The sequence below is a fragment of the Onychomys torridus genome, chromosome 15, assembly GCF_903995425.1.
Source record: "Onychomys torridus chromosome 15, mOncTor1.1, whole genome shotgun sequence".
Taxonomy (NCBI): domain Eukaryota; kingdom Metazoa; phylum Chordata; class Mammalia; order Rodentia; family Cricetidae; genus Onychomys; species Onychomys torridus.
This window is the reverse complement of record NC_050457.1, coordinates 17,859,391-17,883,515: the sequence shown is the minus strand read 5'-3', so window position 1 is coordinate 17,883,515 and position 24,125 is coordinate 17,859,391. Positions and strand designations below refer to the sequence as shown.

Genomic DNA, 24,125 nt, shown 5'->3' with positions numbered 1-24,125 from the left:
TATCGACCCGATTACAAGAGACAGTAAGGGCTGATGGATAAGGATCCAGGCCCTCTTGAGACTATCCTGTGTTCCTACCTGTTCTCTCCCTTCTATACTTCTACCCAATGCTCTTTATCCCTCACGCCTCAAGAGTGGGGTCCAAGGGGTAGAAATAAATGGGAGCTGGTCTCCCACTGTGAAGGTCAAGTAGAAGACATGACCTCTATTGCAAATACTCAGATCTGATGTTATCTGTGGGAAGCAGTCATAGGCAGTACTCAAACGCGTGAGTGTGGCTGTGTTCCAGTACATAGTCTGTTTGCAGGCGCCAGCAGGACCAACCCTGTAGGCCATGTTTTGCCATCTCCCGATCAGTACTACTTGTTCTTTAACTGTTGTCCCTGATTCCACCCTCCCTCGTGACGTGGAGACGTTGGTGAAAGATGTGACCTGGAAGATAAGCTGGAGGAAGGGATGGCTGAGAAAAGACAGAGGGATTAGTGAGAGTAAGCTGAGCATGTAGACCATCCAGAGCTCTTCCTGGCTGAGGAGTCCAAGGACAAGCCGTGCAGACCTAGAGTCAGGAAAGTCATTCATGAATAGAGTGGTCTTATCCCCATGTCCTGTGATGCCCTCCACTTCATCCTGCACGACGTTCATCTGGGCTTCAGACACAGACATTCAGTGTTTTTTGAGACAATCCCTCATCCCTGTCCTGTCTGGGGTTGTGTCCTGCTGTTCTCCCTTCCCACCCCACTTTAGCCCCACCCCAAACCCCCAGGAATCCCTCTCCTCTGTATCTCACTCATCAAGGCTCTTGCCTACTTTTTTCATCTGTTAGGGTGCGCAAGATGTCCCCCCAAAAGACCACCAGTCACAATGCCATCAGCAAGATTATACCACATGCATGTGGGGTCGCTCACCTGTACAAGATGATGATGACCCTGAGAAAAATGTGTCCTTATTTAGCTATTACCTGTTGTGGGGGAAGGGGAATTGGCCCAGACATACATACCTCATCCACTGTCAGGGGTGTTGGTGATTAATTGTCCTTTGTTTGGGAACTGAGGCCTAGTTCTTAACTGAGTTATTAGGGGCCTGTCATGATATTTGCCTGGCCCTCTCATTCCCCGCATCTCAAATCTCAAATCTTGGACATGCTTTTCTCCACATCCAAACTCAGTTTAGTTAATACTGGCTCCAAAATGACTTCTCTGACTAGGTGTTTGCCTAGCTCGGTCTCATGAACTCTGTGAGCTCCTCCTGCACCTGACACCAGTTCCCATCTGTAAGGAGTCTGTCCTTAATTTCATCATCAGCCTGCAACAGTGTCCCAGTCTAAAAAGTGGGCGGGCCCTCTGTGCATTCCCTTCTCTCTCTCTCTCTCTCTCTCTCTCTCTCTCTCTCTCTCTCTCTCTCTCTCCCCCCCCCCCCTTTTTCCCTCTCTCTCAATAAAGCTCTAGAAAGGTAACCATGGCTTGTGACTTTCCTCCAGCACTCTCCTCTGTCAGCATGGCCAGAAGTCAGCGGCCAGCCTCAAACGCCACTTAACCAACACCATCACTATTCATCCTGAAGCTCTTATGTGATTTGTTAAGTCCAGAGCAAGTGGTGTTGGGACATTCAGTGAAGGGCCTGGGCACAAGCACATTAGGGAGAGCAAGAGTGAGCTCACAGAGACAGTTGAACGTAAATATCTAAGAAGTCCCGAGAAGGATGTCTTAGCAGGGTCACAACAGAAAAAGAGTGCACCCCCAAAATAAAGTTACTCAGAATTTATTTTCAAAGAAAAGTTTGGGCTATAGAGAATCACAGTATAGCACCAGGAACCCTACATTTTTTTTCCTTAGCCCAAAAGGGTATGGGGGGGATAAGAACCTAGAAGAAGTGAGATGCATGTAGAATGTGGGGAGCAAAACAGCTTGACCACACAACTGCCATGACAGACTTAGAAGCCCAGACATAGCTTCTGCCACAGGCTTACTGGTAGACAACACGGGGATCCAGGAGAAGCCAAGAGCTGACCCCACTCAGGCAGGGTCAGCATCTAAGGGGAAATACCTGACATTCCAAACATTCCCTATATTCCTGGACAAATGTCAGCCAATCAAGGCCCTGAACCCTGGAAATCTCCTCACCCAAACCTTTGCTATGATTAAAACCCCAGTCTGCCTGGGCTCAAGGCTCTGCTCTCACCGCTGCATCGGACAGAGTCCACTCTCTGAGCTTGAAATAAAGTCTCTTTGCCTTTACATATGAGATTTGGTCTCTGTAGTGGTCTTTTTGGGCCCCCACTGTCTGGGCGTAACATAGAATAGGGATGAATGATGATATACCTAATGTCAGATGAAACAGTCAGCCTGAGGCAAACTCCAAAGAGGAAGCTAGAGAAATGAGTGCTCTGCCCTCATGGCCCTCTCTTCCTCCTTGCCTTTCCATGACTCTGTGTTGGGCAGTTTCATGTCAGCTTGACACAAGCTGAAGTCATTTGGAAAGAGGGACTCTCAGTTAAGAAAAATGCCTCCATAATATTGGCCTGTAGGCAAGTCTGTAGTACATTTTCTTAATCAGTGACTGATGTGGGAGGGCCTAACTCACTGTGGGTGGTCCCACCCTTGAGCGACAGCTCCTGGAAGCTAGGAGAAAGCAGACTGGGCAAGCTAGCAACCTCCATGGCCTCTGCTCCTGTTCTCTATAACAGGTCTCCTCCCTAGCTTCCCTCATTGAAGGATTATAAGCTATAAGGTGAAATTAACCCTTTCCTCCCCAGGCTGCTTATGGTCATGGTGTTTATCACAGCCACAGAAAGTCTAAGACACTCTTCAAATAACAAACTCAAAGGGAAGATAGAGGGCACAGAAGTCCACATCTATCCTCCTCAGTCAGAGAGCTGTGAAGAGTGGGGCTAGAGACAGGTGGATGATATCCCACAGAATGACCTACACTGGAAAGGAAGCCCAATGGGTTGCCCAGTGTGTTGACCAATCAGAAACAGGATTTTCCGAGAGGAAGAGAGAGGGGTGACCATGAAAACCTGGCTGGCATGTAAATAAATTATCCAAATGAAATAAGTGTGTGGTTTGAAAGATAGTGGCCCCCAAAGGGAGTGGCACTTGTAGAGGGACCCCAAAACAGCTTGACCACACAGCTGCCATGACAGGCTTAGAGGCCCAGACATTGCTTCTGGCAGGTAACACCTGGACCCAGGAAAAGCCATTAGCTGACCCCACACAGGGAGGGCCCACATCTAAGGGGAAATACCTGACATTCCAAACATTCCCTATATTCCTGGACAAATGTCAGCCAGTCAGGGTCCTGAACCCTGGAAATCCCCTCCCCTCTGCTATGATTAAAAACCCCGCCCCCACCTGAGCTCAGGGCTCTGCTCTCACCACTGCATTGGACAGAGACTCTGAGCTCTGAGCTTGGAAATAAAGGCTTTTTGCTTTTACATATGTGATTAGGTCTCCATGGTGGTCTTTTGGGGGTCCCTGAGATCTGGGCATAACACACTATTAGGCGGTGTGGCCTTGTTGGAGGAAGTGTGTCACTGTGGGAGGCAGGGCTTTGAGGTCTCTTTGGCTCAAGCTTCCCTCAGTGTGACAGTCAGTCGACTTCCTGTTGCCTACAGGATGTAGCACTCTCAGCTCCAGCACCACATCTGCCTGCACACCACCGGCCGTGATGTCAGTGGACTGAACCTCTGAAACTGTAAGTGAGCCACCCCAATTAAATATTTCTTTATAAGAGTTGCTGTGGTCATGGTGTCTCTTCACAGCGACTAAGACAATAAGTAATATAATTGCTCTATCATACTGATACCCAAAGCGCCTTGAGATACTGCACGCTAAGCAAAAGAGAAGCAGCTATGGGCATGATTATCTGGGAAACTACCTGGAAAGTGAAGGGCTCTAGAATAAAGGTTAGGAAAACAAGCACTACACATCTTCAGTCAGGAGGTTTGGAGACCTTGGGCAACGAAACTATGTTTTTAAAGATTTCTAAAGGCTTCCTGATAGAAAGGGATTAGACTTTTGTGTAGGGAGCCTTAGATTCAGCAATGAGCTTTCTGATTTCCTGTGTTGATATATTGCATACCCCAGTAAAGCTTGCCTGGGGATCAAAGAAGCAGAACGGCCAGCCACTAGCTTACCTCTACAAAATCCTCAGCCTCAAGAGAGTGAGTTCCTGTTTCCTCACACCTTCTATACCTTTCTGCGTCCTGTTATATTACTTCCTGGGATTAAAGCCATGTCTCACCACTGCCTGGTTCTGTTTCTCTCATGTAGCCCAGTGTGGCCTTGAACTCACAGAGATCCAGATGGATCTCTGTCTCCTGAGTGATAGGATTAAAGGTATGTGCCACCACTGCCTCACCTCTACATCTAATTTAGTGGCTGGCTTTGTCCTCTGATCCCCAAGTAAGCTTTATTGGGGTACACAATAATATCACCACAATTCTCAATGTACAAAAGGCTCATCACAGGCAGGTGTCCTGGGGCTTGTGTGGTCCTGGGCTGAGAAAGAGGTCAGGGCCAGAGCAGGGTGAATAATCACCTGGAGATGGTTTCCTGCTTCAGAAGAACAGCTAGACTTTACAATATCTGAATTTACTTTAGTGTGGAGAATCTAAGATTAATTCTTCCCTTAATAAAACCCACCATGATAGTCATCACAACTCAGGAGAGAAAATTAAATCTGGCTTATGATAAGTTAAATCCAATAAAAAGCACAGATTTTGTCATTGCTTTAGCATTCCCTTTCTCCCCTGTCCTCTTTCATTTTCAGAAATGAATTCATATGAAGCAAATCTATAAAGGGGAGCCATGGCGGAGAAACACCATGGAAAAGTCAGCAGCTTGACTAGTCGGCTCACCGAGGGGAGACAGGCGCAAAACTCATTACGATGGGATTTCTCCTACAGCTCAGCTTGTTCTCTTCTAAACTCCTAATAGAAAAAGTTGAATTTGTTCTTGGCACCCCCACACTTCCATCAAATAAAGAGATAAATTAGAGATACGTCTCCTCCTCCCACACACATTTATTGTAATCTAGAGTAGTGTGCTCTCTTGGGATTTATTGTATGGTTTCTCAAAAGATTACATCTTGGAAACCTCATTCGTAAACTCACAGGTAACAGGCAAGTCTCCTTTACTTGGACAGGTAAGTTGAAAGGGAATGGAATTTGACTCAAAATCTGTTCACGTCTATAGATTATGTGCTTAAAATGTTGCCGAAAAATAAATACTAAAATAAACCACTACTTTATTTTGCAATTCAAGATAACATTGCAGACATTTGTGTTAGTTTTATATTTGTGAAGTTGAAAAACAATGAATTTGTAATTTTGTTAACTTTTATCAGGGTCTATATTTTTTCTTCCTCTAATACAATAGGTTAAACATTCCTTTGAGGGCTGGAAAGATGGCTCAGCAGTTAAGAGCACCCAGGTTCAGTTCCCAGTGCGCACATGCTGGCTTTCAACCACCACTTACAGCTCCAGTCCCCAGGGATCTGATGTCCTCTTCTGGCCTCTGAGGACACTGCACACACATGGCACACTGACATGCAGACAACACACCTACAATATAAAAATATTTTATACACATAAAAAATAAATTCCAAAAAATTCTTTCAAGAAGGAGAAAATCTTTTTAATAAAAAAAAATCACCAAATTCAGGGAGATTGCTTCAGCATAAGGACCTGAGTTGGAATCCTCAGCCCCAGCATAAAATGCAGACATGGCTGCAAGTGCCTGTCACCCCAGCATTCTGAGATGCAGCTTGTTGGCTAGCCAGAATGGCAATCAGGTTCAGTGAGCTGCTGCTGTCTTAAGGTGAAAAGGCAGCGAGAGGGAGAGAGAAAGAGAAAGACATACGGTATTCTTCTATATTTGTGGAAGTAGCAAGGCAACTCCACGTAGTTAAAAGGGAGGTTTATTTTGTGGGATAACTTACAAGTAAAGGGGTAGGTTACAGGGTCCAGGAAAGGTGTAGTGCAGTCCGGTGTTGTTCTCTGGAGAACTCTGCTCGGTCTACCTCCAGCATCCAGGATCCAGGAACCAAGAGAGCTGGCACATCCAGATCTCGGGTCTTAAGGGCTCCTCTCTTGGCCCTTCCTCATAGGCATGACAGTTACCAGAAGCCTCAATGGGGGTAGTACTTCCAGGGCAAAGCTGGAACAGCTACCTACTACACTCCTCTGGTTTCCATACATACCTGTACAAACACACATACATCACACACACATGCCCCCCACACACACATGCATGCATCCATGCACATGTGTCATTAAACAACAAACCACAAGAAAAATGACAGTCCTGAACACCTCTACCATGCCAGGCTCTTTACACATATTTTAACTTGTTAACAAATCCTTTTTATGTTTAGATGAATACTGATTAAAAAGTGTTTTACTACTTTCCCAAGGTCTTGTGACTAGTAAGTTGTAGGGCTTAATCCCAAGTCTTGCTTCTGTGGCTATATCCAGCTCTCATACATGTAATCCCCCACTTCCTAGTATCACAGTGTTGTAGGGCCTGTTCTTTCCCCTGTCAAATCCCCATTCTCTCCTTCCTTATTGCAACAGAATGCTGGATTTTAGCTAAGCCCACTGCATAGCTGATGCGACTTTTTAGCTTCTCTTGCAGCTAAGGATGAGCACATGACTAGGAAGTGAGAAACATATAATTTGAGGTAGAAGTGTTGATGGAACGCCCCTCTCCCAACACTTTTCCTGCTTTCCATAATGCAGATGTAATGCTGTGGCTCTACCAGACATTTGGGTAACAGATGGCCTAGAGGGTAGATGCCAGGTATGAGGTAGAAGAGCATATTCTGATGTTGTCTATTGACATCACAGAGATAACACACTAATTCTGGTCTTCCTATTCTAGGACTTCTTTTATATTCATATGAAACAAACTGCCATCTCTTTGAGCCCTCTGTTTGACACAGTGTATTGTGCTCAATGTTTTTTTTTGTGTGTAATTCAAATTGATTCCCACTCCCTGACACTCTAAATCTTCTTTGATGTCTGTTACATAAAATTTAGTTTAAATTCTAACTTGTCTCTAAAGCATTCCCTGGCCACAACTTTATCTCTCTCCATGGTTAATTTCAAACAAGTTACTGGGTATTTATAAATACCTATATTACTGTTTTTTTAATAGGCTTCTAGTTATGGACTGTCAAGATAGTTCAACAGGTAAAGGGACTTGCTGCCAAGCCTAAGGATCTGAGTTTATTCCTTGGGAACCACATGATAAAAGGAGAGAATTGACTCCCATAAATTGTCCTTTGACCTCACATGCATGCACACACACACACACACACACACACACACACACACACACACACGGATTATACAATCTTTTCAAAGGCTGTTACTCTGAGTCATAAATGTTGAAACGGTTTCCCAGCTTGGGTTCCCACACTCACTTCACCATGTGTAATATGTATGCTTTTCTTAGCTACTTTTCTACCACTGTGATGAAACAACATGACCAAGACAATTAATAGAAGAGAGAGTTTATGGGGTGCTTACAATTCAAAGGGCTGGAGTCTATAACCATCATGGTGGGGAACACGGCAGCAGGCAGGAAGGCATGGCTCTGGAGTAATATCTGAGTGCTTACATCTGGCCCAAAGCAGGAAGCAGAAAGAAAGAGACTGTGGCTGGAGTGGGTTTTTGAAACCTCAAAGCCCACCCCTGGTGGCACACCTCCTTCAAAGCAGGCCACACCTCCTAATCCTTCCCAAACAGTTCTACCACTTGGGGACCATGCATTCAAACATATGAGCTGTGAGAAATAAGCTTCTAGTTAAGCAAAGTTACTTTATGACACAAAATCCTACTCATAGGCATATGCCTAAGAAAACCGAAGACATAGTCACACAAAAAATTAGCACATGGGGCTGGAGAGATCCTTACTGGTTATGGGCACAGACTGCTCTTGCATAGATTCTCACAACTGTCTCTAAGTCCAGTTCTGGAGGATCCAATGCCCTCTTCTGGCCTCTACAGACACCAGGCATACACATGGTGCACCCATACATGCAGGCAAAACACTGGTACACATACAGTAAAATAATAATAATTTTAAAAAAAATTAAAAAGAACAATGGTTAAGTCTGATCAAGGTTCTGTAAGGGAATGTGAAGACAAAGGTAGTGGTACACTGGTACTCACGTTGTAAAGACAGTGGTGGTGGTCCACTCTAGAGGGACCAGTTTAGCGACCCCAAAATAAGACACAGAGGATGATGGGTGTGGTACTGGTCAATGTCAGATGGATCTGATCAGAGCAGCTGCCCAGGGGAGCGTGCACAGTTACCTCCCCCAACTAGTGAACTTCTGACTTTTTAAGGCCACTTAAGCCCCATGTGCATTTTTGGTTCTTATACATCTACCTGCAACACACTGGGTTCTGGGTAAAACTGGCTTCTGAGCAAAGCATGATCCTTTCCAAGAAGTGCTCCCCCTGCTATACAACAGGCAGAAGAAACATACAAGCAGGTGCTTGTCTAGATCCAGGTCGTCCCAGCCCCCCATTCTTCTTCTAAATACTGTATGTATCCTGTGTCTCAACTCCTAGCTCTTAATGAACTCTTGACTGATCCTGGAGTCTTCTCTTTCAGAAGCCCACGCTGCCTGGGGTGGAGACCAGAGAGCACTGTTGTGCATTTTAGAGTACTGACTCTTGTTCACTTTTAAGCGTAGACTAAGATCCCGAAATTAGATGACTGGGTCAAAGGTCGTACGGACTTTCCATTTGTAATTGTCCTGGATTTTGTTCATTTTTTTTCTCATATTTTGTACCGATTTACACTCCCACGAACAAATGGGAGAGGGCATGTTCTTCACAGGCTTTTCAATTTTTTTAGAGTTTTGTCAAAATAATAAAAAAGTAGGATCATGCTGTAGTTTTAATTTGTTATTCTCATGAGTGAAATTAAGCTTTTTTTTTCTTTTTCCTATTTCCTATTTAAAACAAAAAAAACAAAAAAACAAAAAAACAAAACTAAATCAATTGGAAATGCTGCTTGGTAACTGTCATGTTTTGCTAAGTAGAATCTATCATTCCTAGGACCAGGAAGGAATTTGCCTTGTTTCCAGCCCTCTCAATCAACCCCAATTTTGTCTCTACCCTCCAGTTTAGTGTATAATTATTCAAATTAGTGATGAATCTCTTTGGCAACAAATTGAACCTCTGCAGAAAATGAACCAAGAGCCATAAAAAGAAAATAGAAGCTGAATTTTTAGCCTTCGAATCAATCTGGGCTTTTGAAAAACCAAACAAAAGGCCAGAGCCTCTCCAAATTACTGATTTACACAACAATTTCCTCGCATCTGATGTTTTTCCAGAGTTAAGTTAATGGCTTGTAGCTTTTTTTCTTCTAGTCAAAAATAGACCATATGAACTGGATTCATTCTTTAAATACATTTATTCGGGCAGCTCCTTCCGTCACCGAAGATTAATCCTCCATCTGTATAATAGCTTGGATGGCAAATATGCCCATTTTTCTCGGGGAGAAAACCAGATTCTGATGAGAGTCCCAAGCTGACATCAATGGCCAGGCTGCCTGCCATGAATGTATGGCATAGCCCAGTTTCCAGTAGCAATACTTTCTCGGCTCTAGACTTTAAAACTAAACAGTTGAAATGCAATTTCTGACGTACTGCCAGTGAAATTAATTTCTGAGCAGATATGTGTCTTCACAGTTGAGCTGTGTTTTGCCCCTATGTCTTTCTAGTGGCTTTTTCTCTGCCTGGATCTGAGGTTTTCCATCCCTGAGTCTTAGAGAGGTTGTTCAGGACTGTAGGAACCATGGAAGACAGAACTAGAATAGTGTCGAAAGCCACACTTCTGAAGCATGACCATTTGCCAGACTCCATTCTAACGACATGAAGGATGCCATCTCATTAATTTTTCCCAGCAGCCTGTGGGGTGTGGTTTATAATTACTCCCTTTGAACAGATGAAGAAAGCAAAACTTCAGAGGTCAAGCACCTTGCCCAAGGTCATCCAGCTAGCTGATGACAGGAGTGCAACCCCAAATGTCTGAGTATGTTCACTGTGCTCCTAACACTACTCCATGTGAAACCTCTGGGACAATCTGATGCAAAATCTATGTTATTATTCATTCATAGATTAAATTTCTATGACCTTGGAATCCAACTACATAAAGGCTTCAAGAGGCCAGAGCACTGATGGCTAGGTGGTTAAGAGCACTGGTTGTTAGGGCAGAGGCTTGATGCCCAGCAACCAGGTGAGATGGTTCACAACCATCTATAACTCTAGTCCCAGGGGAGCCGACACACTCTTCTGGCTTTTAAGGCCAAATCATGAAATAAAATGCTCAAATGCATAAAATAATTTTTAAAAATACCTTCAAATTTCAAAAATGCTTAAAGCATGCCAGACTAGAACCACCACATCCTCCAGCATCCATTTCAGAAACATCATGTGCCTGTTCTTAGTATAATACTACTTAATAGAGAGAGGAATGAGTTGGGCATGGTAGCCCATGCCTTTAATCTGAGCATTTGGGAGGCAGAGGCAGGCAGATCCCCATGAGTTCAAGGCCATCATGATCTACAGAGAATTCCAAGACAGCCAGTTCCACAGAGAAAACCTGTCTTCAAAAACGAGAGAGAGAGAGAGAGAGAGAGAGAGAGAGAGAGAGAGAAAGAGAGAGAGAGAAAAGCCCTAACCCTTGCACCAAGTCTTCAATGATTAAGAATCAAGCCAATCTGGCTAAGTTCAGAAAAATACCAATACAGTTATTTTGCTAACAATATTTTAGTAGATGTTCCATGTAATGTGTAGACATCCTTTATTGGCAGGCTGGGGAAACAGCTTGTTAAGTCAGTAAAGTGTTTGCCTTGAAGTTTGAGGCCCCGAGCTAGACTCCTAGAACTCAGGTTTAAAAAAAAAAAAAAAGAGCTGGGTGTGTCAATCTACCACTTGTAATCCCAGCACCCAGCACTGTGGAGGCAGAGACAAGCAGACCCCTGAGACTTCATTGCCCTAGCCTAGACTACTGGATAAGTTCTAGACCAGTGAGAGGCCTTGCCTCAAAAAACACTGTTGCCACTCCCTAAAGAATGACGCAGAAGGTTGATGACTGGCCTTTACTTGTATGTGTACAAACATGTATCTGCACATACACGAATATATACAAAAGTATCCATTGTTCATCTTAATTTCCAGTTTATTGGAGGGTCTTGTATTTTATCTGGAAATTCTACATCCATTAGAAGGAAGAGACGTGGTGTGTGTGTGGAAGGCATTTCTAGTTTTGCTTTGTACTTTTCTGCATCCTTTGAATCATTTACAGTTACCAACATTCTTGAACCTTTCTCTAGACCTACTATAAAATTTAATATATGCCCATGGTCATACTAGTCTTTGGCAAATATAATAGGAGAGTGATAGTTTGAATGTAATTGGCCCCATAAGCTCATAGGAAGTGGCACTATTAGAAGGTACAGCCTTGTTGGAGGAAGTGTGTCACTGTGGAGGATGGGCTTTGAGGTCTCCTATGTTCAAGCTACATCCAGTGTGGTACACAGTTCACTTCCCGTTACCTATGGACCAAGATGTAGATCTCTCAGCTCCTTCTCCAGCACCACGTCTGCCTGCATGCCACCATGTTCTACCGTGGTGATACTGGACTAAAGCTCTAAAACTGTAAGTCACCACAATGAAATGTTTTCCTTTAGAAGAGTTGCCATGGTCATGGTGTGTCTTCACAGCAATAAAACCCAACTAAGACACCATCATTTACTGAATTTATCCTAGAAGATTGATTATGTGAAAAAGTGGGGTTTTATTATTATAAGTGTTAAAGGCAAACAATCATCGCACACCAGGCACTATTATAAATACTTTATATTTGTTGACTGACTAAATTATAAGAACTTCATATAGTTGACTGACCAATTATTAAAACAATTCTTTTAGGTATGTGCACCTGTTTCATACAGGATGAAACCTAAACAAGCAAAATTAAAAGATATTCTCACAACAGTGTATAGTCTGTTTGGTGTATACTGTTTGATGTGGTAGTCACTAACAGAATGTGATATTTCAATTAAAATGAGAAAAATATTCAGTTTCACTATTACAAGCCATATTTCAAGTTTTCAATACCTACATGTGACTGGTGGCTACCCTATTGGACATTGCATCAAGTATATTCCCGTCATTGCTGGTAGGACCAGCTTCGGGAGTATGTGACCTAAGCTTAGAGAGGCCCATGTTCAGCTTAATGCCTTTGTAGTATGAATCCTAATTGTTCTTAGTAATAAAAACCCAAAGTCAGATATAGGGGTAAATACTGAAAGATCAGAGAGACAAAAGAGCAAACCATAGCTACCACCTCTTACCTCACCAACGTCTCAGACTGAAAGAGACTGAGCTCCTGTCTCCTTCCCACCTTATATTTCTCTCTCTGCCCAGCCACATCACTTCCTGTCTCCACCTCTCTAGTTATGGAGTTAAAGGCATGAGATCCCAAGAGCTGGGATCAAAAGGTGTGAGCCACCACTGCCTGGCTCTGTTTCTCTTTAGACTGGATCAATCTTGTGTAGACCAGGGTGGCCTTGAACTCCAGAGATCTGTCTGCCTCTGCCTCCTGAGTGCTGGGATTAAAGGTATGTGCCACCACTGCCTGGCCTCTGTGGCTAACTAGTGGCTTAGCTCCACACTCTGATCTTCAGGCAAGCTTTGTTTGTTAGAACATAAACAAAATATCACCACATGCCTTGCTGTTGCTGTCTTGAAAGTTATAGAAATGTGGGGACTGGCAGTGCAGTTCTGTTGGTAGTATGCTTCTCTGGCATGCATAAATTCCTGAGTTCAATCCTTCAGCACTTTGTAAACGAGTGAGTGTGGCGGTGCACTGGGGTGGGGGTAGAGACAGGAGGATCAGGAGTTCAAGGCCAGCCAGGATACATGAGACTCTGCATCAAAAACAAAACAAAATGAAATCCAAATAACTTTTGGTTGGTGGGCCCTGTATTTTCATTTTCACTGGAATCTTATATTAATGCAGTAGGGCTTCAGGGAAGAAAATTTTGTAGGACAGCAATATTTTGTAAAGAAAACATCATACTAGACCTTATTAAGAGAGATAATCATTCAGTGTTAATAAGGACTAGCTCCTTCTGCATGGAGTAAAAATACTTTGTCTAGCTCTGCCGGCCCCCAGCCCCAAAGTGGCAGGGAAAAATATTCATCCAAGAGTTACTTGTAATTCTGAGTTTCCTTGAGGGTGCCTAGGAGGTGACCATCAGTGACTGTCCCACTCCACCACCCTGGGACTGGTCCTAGAGAAAAACCTCTGCATAGTCGCTCTTAAAAAGGCAAAAACAAAGCAAAGTAATGAAACTAACACTGAGCCAGGTGGTGGTGGCACATGTCTCTAATTCCAGAACTTGGGAGGCAGAGGCAGGCAGATCTCTGAGTTCAAGGCCAGCTGGGTCTACCAAGTGAGTTCCAGGAAAGTCAGGGCTACACAGAGAAACCCTGTTTCAAAAAAAAAAAAAAAAAAATCTACTGGTGAAATTATTAAGGCCACTCCATGAAGTTAAAAGGGAAGTTATTGTGTAGGGTAACTTACAAATGAAGGGATAGGTTGTAGGGTCTGGCAAAGGTATGGCGCAGTCCGGCAGTGTTCTCTGGAGAACTCTGCTTGGTCTACCTCCAGCGTCCAGGGTCCCAGACCCAAGAGAGACCTCTCCTCTAGATCCTGGGTCTTCAGCTTCCTCCCTCAGCCCCGCCTTGTGGGCGTGACCATTACGGAAGCCTCAATGGGGGTTGGAACTTCCAGGCCAAGGCTGGGATGGCTACCCACTACAGAGAACCAGGGGAGCCTTCACAAGGGCCACACAATCAGCATGTGAAATAAACATGTGGCAGAAAGGAAGGCTGGAACATCATTGTCCTCCCCTACTGTCCCCAGGTATGCTGACTGTGGCTACTGGCCCAGGCACAGAACTACTCCAGAGAGACTTGTAATGGTAATATTACGTTGCCATTATAATAGTGAAACAGAGTGCTTACTTAGCCGAGCTCTGGGGATGTAGCTCAGTAATAGAGTGATTACTTAATAAAGGTGGATCCTGGGGTTGATTCCCAAAATACAGGAAAAAAGGAAAATTAAGGGTATTTATCTATTTCTGCTTAATTTTTACACACATCAACATTATTTCCTGAAAATAATATATTCAATACATAGAATGTTAATGCATGGAGCAATAGATTCTGAGCCATGCATGTGATAATTTCAAAGTGACAGTTACTAATTATATCCCTTTTCTTAAATAATTACACCCTTGACTTGAGAACCTGAACTTGGCTGTGCAGTGTCTTTTAACCTTCTGATGTTATTTAATCTAGAAAGCATCATTGTTCCTCTTCTACAGAACAGAGATCTGAGGCGGAAGAAAGGTCATGTGTGTGTGTGTTTCCAGTTGGTAGTTCATTTGGTTAGTCATTTCGCCTTTTTAGTACCGAGGATAATTCCATGGAAGTCACACGGCTCCCTGATGCTCCATTTCTCTCCTCCCTGGACCATTTGTTCTCTCTCCTGGTGTTTGTTTTTTCTTTAGACACAGTGGTAATTGCTGCAATTTCTCTAAATCTCTCTAGGCTGCATTTTGGACTAACAGCGGTGCCTTGGTCCATTGTCTCATTCTTTATGGTGTGAGTGTACAAAGCATCTTCGGTTGACCAGCTGTCCATCTGAATGTTTTACTGTCGCCGGCATTGTCGTAAAGCTGCCATGGAAGGAACCATAGGAACAAAGAGGGTGCATAATAGTGGGAGCTGGCACGTCTAGCGATGTGGGTCGCGCTTCTTACGCTAAGACTTTTTGGAATTAGACATAAGAGGGGGAAATTGCAAAGAACTGGGGAGCTGTTGAACTTCAAAAAAAGTTTTCTAGCGCAAGATAGATTGTTTTCTAAAGAGTTCAAATATGCTGAAATGCTGGGCTGGAGAGATGGCTCAGAGGTTAAGAGCACTCAATGACTGCTCTTCCAGAGGTCCTGAGTTCAATTCCCAGCAACCACATGGTGGCTCACAACCATTAAAAAAAAAAAAGAAGAAGAAGAAAAAGAAAAACCAAATATGCTGAAATGCTAAAAGCCTGGACGCCCTCTACTGGGGTGGGGCATGTTTACCTGTGTGCACGCAGGCACCAAGGCAATAGGACAATGTCTGTTATCTTCCACATTTGCGCTCCACCCTCCTGTTGAAGACAATCTCCCACAGAACCTAGAGCTTGCCAATTTGGCTAAACGGGCCTTCCAGTGAAACTCATGGATCCCCCTGTCTCCACTTCTCTGGTGTTGAGATCATGTATGTATATACTGTTTGGGGTTTTATGTGGGTGCTGGGGTGGGGTCTGAACTCAGTTTCCCGTGCATGCATAGCAGCACTTAATTACTGTGGCCCCCTCCTTGTGTCTGTATAAAGAACCCCCCATTCTGATCATATTTATTGTCAGCAACTGGCTATTTTGAGAGACGCGAACAGTAGCGCCCCACACTCCTACTCATCTCATCCCCCACCCCCCAGTTTTAAAACGGTACCTTTTGTTCTATCATTATAATTCATATACTCTTCATGGGCAACGCTGATGTATTAAACAATCCTCTATCTACATCACAGCCATTCTCAGTAATTTTTTTTTAGTGGAAAGTAACTACTCCTGAAATGTCTCTCTGTTCTCCATCAACTCCTCACCCCAAATTACTACCACAGCCCAGTGCTGACAGCTGTCGACTTCCTGCTCATCCCTGTCTCTCATAAGCCCCCACTCCACCCCCCTAAGGAAAAGGTAAGTGGGAAACTACCTAAAGAGGGACAACTCCAGATTGTTGCTGAGGTCATCAGCACAGGAAAAGAAGCTGTGACCGCTCATACCAAACAATATCGATGCTCTGATTTTTCTAAGTCTGGAATTTTCTAGGATGATAGACATGGACAGTCCAACTCAGATGAGACAATTGGCTTTTGAGAATTTCCTAAGTGAGAGCAGGAGGTCTGGGGAGAGCAGGGTCAAAGGCAGGGAATGACTGGTAAGCACTCTGTCTCCATCACTGGAGCACCCAGCAGAAGGGCCAGCCCACCTCAGGGCCCAGCATCCAGGCTGCTCATCTCCCTGCTTCTTGCACCAGCAAACAGAGAGCTTAATATTCAGAGCTCAACATCTGCCTTGACAGCAGGGAGCATTCAGTTAATGGTTCAGAGGGAATGCCGTGTTTGCAGCTGTTACTGCTTGATCAAATAATTGCTGTTTCCAGTGGTAAATTATTATGTAGGGTTGGAAGCGAATGAAAACGTGGTGTCGTATGGCAGCTCATTTTAGTGGCGTATAAATAGGTTTTGGGAAATAAAGGTATAAGGTTTTAAAAATGTAATCATTATAAATGGTGGCTAAGCACTCTTTCCAAGGAGCCAAAGGGACAGTGCCAGGGAGCTATCGCATAGCACCAAAGGGCACGGGTCATGTGGCAAATTGCTGGCTGCTCGTACTGTCTTACTATTTCATGGGAAGAACACACGCTCATAAGATGTGGTTTTTGGGAAACTGCTTTGCTCCCACCAGGGCACAGTTGCTACTGATAGTCTCGGGACAAGAGGCAGGGACATCTCTGCATATGAATTTCAAAGATTCCAAAGCCCTGGGGAGACAGTCAGGCTGCAGTTTGTCTGCAGTGCCTGCCAGAGGGAGAAAGGAAGAAAGGCCACCTGGACATTTCTCTCGCCTGCACTGTAGAGGACCATCACAAGCGCAGGTCACCAGGTCCTAAGCAGCCTGCGGAGCTTGGGAACCGACAAGGGACAGCAGTTAAAGACAGCATCTGAGGGCACAAGTTTCTTTCTTTCTTTCTTTCTTTCTTTTTTTTTTTTTTTTTTTTTTTTTGAAGCTGAGGATCGAACCCAGGGCCTTGCGCTTGCTAGGCAAGCACTCTACCACTGAACTAAATCCCCAACCCGACACAAGTTTCTGAGGCAGAGATTCCAGAACATGCTGCCGGCCCTCATGTCCTCTTCCTGTGGTTCGTGGCCATGGCTCACACTGAAAACTTTATATTCTCTGGTCCACGAGGCACTGTAAAAATGAAGTATTGGTGAAATTATTGAGGCCACTCCACATAGTTAAAAGGGAGGTTTATTTTGTGGGGTAACTTACAAATGAAGGGATAGGTTGCAGGGTCTGGGAAAGGTACAGTGCAGTCCGGCGGTGTTCTCTGTAGAACTCTGCTTGGTCTACCTCCAGTGTCCAGGGTCCCAGAACCAGGAGAGAGACCTCCTGTCGATCCTTGGTCTTCTGCTTCCTCCCTCAGCCCGCCTTGTGGGCGTGACCATTACCGAAGCCTCAATGGGGGTTGGAACTTCCAGGCCAAGGCTGGGATGGCTACCCACTACAACGAAGGGTAAGAATTTCGGAGGTGAGGGGGCTGAGTCATGGAGCCTGGGTGACGAAGCTTGTTGAGTTGCAGCCTTGTGGGTTAAGAGACTTCTGGGCCCCATATGGCTCCGGCATAAGTCTGCATAGGGTTCCTTTGTCAGGATCCATAAACCTAGAGAATTTCACTCTGCTGGTGTCTCCACCTCGGCACGTAGACTCTATCATCTATGCTGTTTATCTTTCTTTTTCTTTTGCCACAAAAGTTATGATAGAATCAGTCACAGCTTGCACATTCCATGTACTTTTCTAGTGCCAAGCCCAATCTTCTCAGACTTAGCCAGAGACATAGACTCTGGCCTTACTTTCCGTCTGTGACTAGTGCAGATTTAAGCTCTCTGCCTCTTACTCTGTTTCTTACTACATTTCTTTCTCTGTTCCTAATGGTCTTGGTTTTGTCATTTCCTCCTCAGAGCCAATTAATGGAACCCCAGGACTTGGCTTTTGAAATCTGGGGACAATTCTAACTGTCCCTGTGGTGGTTTGAATGGTTACAGCCCTCATGGCCTCACGTGTTTGCATGTTTGACCCATAGGGAGCGGCACTATTAGGAGGTGTGGCCTTGTTGGAGGAAGTGTGTCACTGTGAAGGCAGGTTTTGAGGTCTCATATGTGCTCAAGCTTCACAGTGTGGCACACAGTCTCCTTCTGCTGCCTGAAGATCAAGACGGAGGACTCTCAGCTTCTTCTCCTGCACCGTGTCTGCCTGCATGCTGCCATGTCCCACCATGATCATAATGGACTAAACCTCTGAAACTGTAAGCCACCTCCTTAAATGTTTTCTTTTGTAAGAGTTGCCATGGTTGTGGTGTCTCTTCGCGGCATGAAGACAGTTCTTCATGGTCTAACTAAGATATGTGTTCATGTTCTAACTTGAAGACAGTTCCTCAGTTCTAAGACAGTTCCTCTCTCTACAGTTTTCTAGAAAAGCAGAATAGTATTCTGAGCCCTAAAACCATCCTTGGTGAGTTATTGAAAGGATGTTTCAAGTTTTCAGGCTGTGTGGTTTCTCTTGTAACTGCTCAGTTCTGCTGTGGTAGGATGGAAGCAGATATGGACAACTGTGGTGATATAGTGTGTATCAAATAAAGCTTGCCTGAGGATCAGAGACAGAGCCAGCCACTAAATTAGACATAGAGGTCAGGCAGTGGTGGCATACACCTTTAATCTTAGCATTCAGTAGGCAAAGATCCATCTGGATCTCTATGAGTTCAAAGCCACCCTGGACTACATGAGATTGATTCAGTCTAGGGGAGAAACAGAAGCAGGCAGTGGTGGCACACACCTTTAATCACAGTACTTGGAAGTCACACACCTTTAATCCCAGCACCTGAGATCTCATGACTTTGCTACCAGTATTTGGGAAGCACACATGCCTTTAATCCCAGCACTAGGAAGGAAGTGATATGGCTGGGCAGAGAAAGGTACATAAGGCATGAGGAGATAGGAACTAGAGCTTTTTGGCTGAGGACTCAGAGGCATGCAGTCAGAGCATTTGTGGAGATAAGATCTCGCCTTCCATTTGGCCTGAGGATTCGGTAGTGGTGAGAAGTTTCTTTAGTGGCTTACTCCTTTGTCTCTCTGATCTTTCAGCATTTACCTCAATATCTGGCTCTGGGTTTTTTATTAAAAGACCATTTAGGATTCATGCTACAGATAACAGGTAAACAAGCCAGGGTAGCCATGTTCCAGTAAACTGTTACTTAGAAATAAATAAAGCCCAGGAGGTTGAGGGCAGCAGGTTGCTTTCCTTTCTGTTGGCTTTAACTCTTGATAGACATATGAATCCACAGAAATCATTGCTGTGACCTGGAAAACAACCATTAATCCTTGACAGGGTGTAAACTGGTAGTCATATTTAATACTGTGCTGTCCTGGAGATGAATATGTGAATTGGCATTCTTGTTTTTCTAGAAAACATAAGTATTTGTGAATTTTCTTTGTAGACAGAGGAGGCTTGGCCTCAGTCCTAACCCTCACATTTGCATGAAGGCAAAAGGAGAAATGTTGGTAGGACAGGTCCCATTCTCTAGAAGCTTAAGCAGAGGCGGAGCTCTGGGCAAGATAGTTGACTAGGGATGACCGCTTATGAAAGGTAAGAGCAGGTCGCTGGCTGGGCAGAGGAATGTCCAAGAGGCTTTATCTGCTCTAACACAGAATTCTAGGAGAATAATATCCTAAATGGATCAAATTCACACCTCTGTTAAATACTGCCATTAAATGTCCAAAACCCTAGGGGAGAGGGAGCCTTTAGGCAAAACCACCTCAGAAAATAAACAAACAAGCAAACAAAACAACAAAAAAGACTCGAGATTGCTTACCCAGTGCCAAGCACTAAGTCTTTTCCGGGTGGAGGTTTGGACGGTTGATCTTCACAACTTCTAAAGAAAACAAAAATTCTGGGTTGGAAAGTCAGCTCAGTGGTTAAGCACTCATGTTGTTCTTGCAAAGGACCAAAGTTCAGTTTCCAGCACCCACATGGAGACTCTCTGCCTCCTCATACACCAGGCACACATTCAATGCACAGATGTACATGCACATAAAACACTCATACACACAAAACAATCAAAATAAATCTAAAAAAATTTAAGAAAAAAGAAAAGAAAAAGTCTGAACGTGCGTCTCCTATAAGTTAACATCATTGGTGGAGCCACCTGAGAAGGAGCTATAGAGGGTTTAATGATTTGCTTTTGTTGATTTTTATTCTGATTGCACTTTATTTATAGAAATACATCTTTTATGAAAGGGAAACTACACTGAGATACAGGCAGAATTAATGAGAAATCAAAGGCTTTTCTTTTTCCCTCCTTCTAATTTCTCCACCTTTCTCCATGCTCCAGTTCAGAGGTTTCAGGCATGTGTGGCCATGCTTGGTAGTTACGTGATTGTTAGTGATTCGAACTCAGACCCTCTTGCTTTCACAGCAAGTACTTTCACTCACTGAGGTGTCTTCCCAATCCCTCATCAAAACAAAATTTTAAAGTTGCATCCATCGTAAGAATCTCTGGATCTGAGACTGTGGGGTGCCCAACCCTGAATGGACATACACAGCATCCTTCTCCCCAAAGGTTCAGGGTGCTCAAAGAAGAGGAAGTGGAAAGACTGTGAGATCCCCAGAGTGGATAACATCAAGGAAACAATGTTTCCCAGCTCAGCAGGGCATTGGACATCTGGGCTCCCAGTGATTGTAACAGCAAGGCTCACACAGGAGACCTGGACAGGCTCAAGCCAGACACATTCCAGTATGAGAGGTGTATTAGTCATTTTCTATTGCTGTGAGAAGACATTATGGCCAAGACAACTTATAGAAGGAAGAGTTTATTTGCATCTTACAGTTTCAGAGGGTTAGAGTCTGTGACCTTTGTGGTGGGGAGCATGGAGGCAGGCAGGCAGGCATGGTGCTAGCGCAGTAGTTGAGAACTCACATCTTGATCTGTAAGCACAAGGAGTAGTGTGGGCTTTTGAAGCCTCAAAGCCTGCCCCCAGAGAATTATCTCTGTTGTGGAATATTAGTTGAAGATGTGTTACATTCTTTTATGTTGTGGAATACTTGTTTAATGATGCAAAGATGTGTTACATTTGTTTATCTCTGTGAAGCTGTGTTACTTTGTCTGCCTAAAACACCTGATTGGCCTACTAAAGAGCAGACTGGACAAGAGCAAGGCCAAAGAGGGATAGGCGAGGCTGTCAGGCAGAGAGAATAAATAGAAAAGAGGAAGAGGAGCAAGAAAAGGAGGAGAGGAGGATGCAAGGGGCCAGCCACTCAGCCACACAGCCAGACATGGTGTAAGAAGGAAAGAAAAGATATACAGAAATAGAGAAAGGTAAAAGCCCAGAGGCTTAAGGGAGATGGGATGATTTAAGAAAAGCTGGCTAGAAACAAGCCAAGCTAAGGCCAGGCATTCATAAATAAGAATAAGTCTCTGTGTGTTTATTTGGGAGCTGGGTGGCAGGCCCCCAAAGAGCAAAGAGTTAAAAAAAAAAAAAAAAAGACCAACAATACATCTCCTCCAACAAGGCCTCACCTCCAAGTCCTTCCCAAAATAGTCCCACCAACTGGGACCAAGCATTAAAATATATGAACCTACAGTGGCCATTATAACCAAACTACCACAGGGGGTAGGTGGTTATAAAATCTTACCCTGAGGATCTGTTGGCATTTGATAGCTGAGAGAGGACAAGTTAACTTCCTTTAATGATGTGACCCTGGTAAGTTGACAGCATCCCAGGGTGGACATCATTTCCAAGACTAATTGGACTTGATGGAAGAAAAAAGAAAGAAAGAAAACTCAGAGTTAGGAGGGAAGGCATGGAAGGATAGAGAGAGTGGTGGGAGGGGCTTGGAGAGGGGAGATGAATGTTTTTAAAATACATTGTATGCAATTCTCAAAGAATTAATAAAATATTTTTTAAAAAGAATCTCTGAAAACAATCGTAAAATAATCTTAAGATTAATAAAAGCTATAGACACTAATGCATTAGAAAAGAGATAATTTATAAACCATAAAATATGTTTTAAATTTCTGTCTTGTCTTGGTCTTGATCATGGTTTTTTCATAAATGTTAATTAACTACATATACTGTGGTTAAAGTAACTGTTCCATAGATAAAATAGACCATATCTCAGGCCTCACTCCATGCTGCTTAAATTGTTTTCATAAGATAACAATGCTTAATACTCAATAATCTATTTTGTGGTATTTCGGTTCATCTATGTTTTTGTTTGCATAACTCCTGCAATATTGATGTGTTTGCATTTTCAGAAAACTGGAGGGTGGAAGTATATTTCTACTGTAGAATAAATAAAAATAAAATATTGCCCAGGAGAAAGAGAGAGGCATGTAGTATTTGAATAGGAAATAAGACCAGGTTTTCACAGGGTTTCTGGAGTTTGGACCCTGAAGAATTAACTGACTTTCTGGGCATCTAAACCAGCAAAGAATCTGCTTAGTCAAGACTCAACAGCTGTACCACACACCAGTGTAATCTGTGCCTCGGGGGCGGGGTGGGGGGAATGGGGGATGAGAGGAGGAACCCACTGAAGTCTGAAACCACTAGGGATGGCGGTGAGTAGTGTGTACATTTGTGGGAACTGGAGTTTTTCCTTCATCCTAGAGTCATGCAGGTTTGTTCTAGGTATGGGTTTTTTCACAACTTTTATTTATTTATTTATTTATTTATTTATTTATTTATTTATTAAGATTTGTTTATTTTTATTTTATGTGAATGTTTTGCCTCCATTGTAGGTCTGTGTACCATGTAGGCACTTTAGTGCCCATGGAGGCCAAATTCCCTAGAACTGGAGTCCAGAATAGTGGTGAGCTACCATGTGGGTGCTGGGAATAAGTCTCCTCCAAGTGGAGTGAATGCTTTTAACTGCTGGGCCATCTCTTCTGCCCTTTGTAAACTTTGAAAGTCATGTTATTAACAATACTTGAGCATTGCATGAACACAGAGTTTCTGGTTGAGTTATCAGACTTTGTCATGTTATTAACAATACTTGGCCATTGTACAAACACTGGGTTTCTGGTTGAGTGCTTTGTTTAGCAGTCCACATTGTATTGTTCTTTCTGGAATGATGTTGCCACAGAGCAAAATAGGGAACCTTCCTGCTGACTCAGAAAGAATTGTTTCTGAGAGATGCCTTTTTATTCAGTTATTTCCCCACAGGAAATCACGAGACTGGACCATGCCACGGGAAATATGTCGATCCAGTTTCCTCCCGATGCACATTGAAGGAAGAAAGTCTCAAGTCAAACTGCCCTGGATTGCTGCAACCTACTATGAGCTGTGTGGTTAAAGTCTGCAGTGGGGTTCCTGGGGACAAAAGTGGAGAAATCTTTTCTGAAAGGAGCTGTAGAACTGTTATCAATTCCCAGAGAAAGAAACAGGGAATGTTTGGGCTAGGGAACAGAGGACTCCATCCTCAGTTTCTCTTCTGCTCTGTACAGGCCTGTGGAAGATCAGATGACCTTGGCCATCTGTGGCATTGCAAAGTCTAGAGAGGAGAATGAGTTCTGGGAAATTCTCTGTGCAAGGCCAAGAGCTGATTGGCTCCAGAGCAAACGTGTCCTGGAACTCACTTGGTAGACCAGGCTGGCCTTGAACTCACAGAGATCCACCTGGCTCTGCCTCCCGAGTGCTGTGATTACAGGCATGCGCCACCACTGCCTGGCTAGTTCTTCTTTTTATATGTTCCAGTGCCCCTTTAGTAATTTTCATGCAGGAGACTGAGGCTATGGCTCAATAGTTAAATCACATGCTTCACAAGCGTGAGGACTGGCTATGTTTCCAGCTGCACAAGTCAGGGCAAGGGCCCACAGAACAAGCTGGCTAGTGAGCTTCGCTGGAGATGATGACCTCAGAGTTTGATTGAAATTCTGCCACACTGGATAAGTAGAAGACTGAGGATGATTCCTGCCTGACACAAACCTCAGACCTACACATGCCCTGCCACCCTCAACACACACACACACACACACACACACACACACACACACACACACACACACACACACACACACACACACCTACATATATGAAAATCGAAGAAGAAAATATATTTTTCAAGTTCTCAGTGAAGCAAATGTTATCTATGGTGTGGGGAACAAGGGAAGGAATGGGCCTGTGCTCACAGCTGGAACAGAGTAGGTGTG

At 43.9% G+C, this 24,125-nt stretch overlaps 1 pseudogene; it reads right to left on the bottom strand.

Moving 5' to 3' along the window:
• Positions 1 to 14,761, bottom strand: part of LOC118596564 — a 32,118-nt pseudogene extending 17,357 nt beyond the window's left edge.
• Positions 14,762 to 24,125: the final 9,364 nt, after the last annotated feature.